General features: G+C 48.9%; 1 pseudogene; it reads left to right on the top strand.

The window, feature by feature from the left end:
- The first annotated feature begins 875 nt into the window (after positions 1-875).
- On the top strand, positions 876-1,358 carry LOC118727983 (annotated as a pseudogene).
- Positions 1,359-1,901: the final 543 nt, after the last annotated feature.

Below are 1,901 nucleotides of genomic sequence, written 5' to 3' on the forward strand. Positions count from 1 at the left end.
CACACAACGGAGACTTAAAGGATGTCAAAACTGACAGCCAGCATGATGGATGATGCTGTGCGAGGCTGATTCTTACCAGGTGTGGTGTGATGGGAATTCAAATGCTGTTCAGGGCTCTTATTTGTGTTAGTAAAGTTTTGCTTTCTGTCATTTTGGGGGGAAGCAGGAACTTCTGAACGAAGAATCTTAAACTCTTTTATAAAATGTCTTGAATATGTTAAGGAAAAATCCATGGAGGTTTCTTTCAAAATGTAAGTTTGAGGCATAATCCATTTTCTATAACTTATTCTCCAATACATTCAGTGATCAACTTATCAGGACAAATATTTTCTAAGATGCACAGTTACTGAGCCTGCTCTCCTTATTCCTCTGCTCTCATCATTACCTGGGCAGTAGTCACCACTGCCTGTCTGTGTATATGAAATTCCAAGCCGATATTTTAAAGAAAGTTTATTTAAACATTGAGAGCCAGCCATACGTTTGAAATGATGAATGTGACATTCCCTGGCCTCCATGCAGACAATGCCGGACATCTAAACTTGACCTCCTAGGCAATCCGAGCAGAAGAGTGGAGAGCCGCGTGCCTGCTTTGAGTCTGTCCCTCCCCAGCTCCTGAGGCTGGCTCAGGGTCCATGAGGTCTCCCTGAGCAGGAGCAACGCATGCCACCACAGGAATGAAGTTCAATCATTTTCCTTCATTGAATTCAATATCTTTTTATTTAAAAAAATCAGTCCTTTCCTTTGAGCATTTGAGGGAGGAACTGCAGTGCTATGTAGGTGAGTTTGTGCTCTACATCATTCCATACAACCGGACACCCCACCATTTGCCAGAGGCTGGAAACAGAGACCACAGCCAGCACCGCTGAGCCGCCGCTATGGGGACAATGGCGCTGCAGCTCACAGCCACGGAGAAGGCCACTGACCTCCGCCAGTGGGAGGACTTCTGGTGGTACCTGCAGTGGCACCTGGGATGAGATGTGGCGATGAGATGTGGTGAGGTTCCAGAGAAGTGGCGATACGTTCGGCTGAAGGACAGTGAGGCACTGAAGGCGGCCGTGGCAGTGCCTCCAGGATCCAGAAGTGCAATCTGTGCTCGAGGGAAACGCCATGGAGATTTTGAGTGGCACCTTCAAATCTGACAATGTGGAGACAATGAGACGTTCAAGATAACATAGAGATCTAGTGCCCGGGCCTTGGGGCCTTGAACCAGTTGATTTCCAGCCTCAGGCTGGCTTTGCTACCGAGGGTGTAGAATCCAGGACAATCTTTAGTGACATTAGTCTGCAGGAGAGGAATGGGCTGACTGACGAAAAGGCTCCGGAATTTATGAGGTCACCCACCAGTCTGTGAGGTGCTGAACACTCTTCCTGCTCACTTGCCTGTAAGAACTGAGATGGGACAGCCAAGCCGCAGAGCCACTGAGACTGGACCCTCTGCCCTTGTTCCCCGGCAGCTGTCCAAGCCCTCGCAGCCTGCATGCTGGGCTGTCAGTCTCCGGCCCACCGGTAAAGCCCCTGTTTGCGTGTACTCATGCACTGAGGGAGAGGCAGGTAGCCACTCCCCCCACAGATAAAAATTCATATCAGAGGTCTCTTCCTGTTTCCTGACACCTTCCACAATATAGAATCTTACTAGGACACCTGATCGCTTTGCACACTGTGCAGGAGCACACAGCTTCTAAGGGTTCTTTAGCTCACGAGGAGCAGGCAGATCAACCCAGAAAAACAAAGGTGTCAGCCAATGGTATGAAATGCAGCTGAGCCTATAGAATGATGCCATGAGCCCAATAAAGCTGAGCCAAAACGCTGCATTGATTAGCTTGGCTCTCAAGTGAAAGCAGGCATCTCTGTTAGCTGGTGTCACTCATATTCTAGGGATGAAAGGGACTGTAGAGGTCAGCA

Source organism: Pipistrellus kuhlii, unplaced genomic scaffold (genome assembly GCF_014108245.1).
Source record: "Pipistrellus kuhlii isolate mPipKuh1 unplaced genomic scaffold, mPipKuh1.p scaffold_m20_p_27, whole genome shotgun sequence".
Classification (NCBI taxonomy): domain Eukaryota; kingdom Metazoa; phylum Chordata; class Mammalia; order Chiroptera; family Vespertilionidae; genus Pipistrellus; species Pipistrellus kuhlii.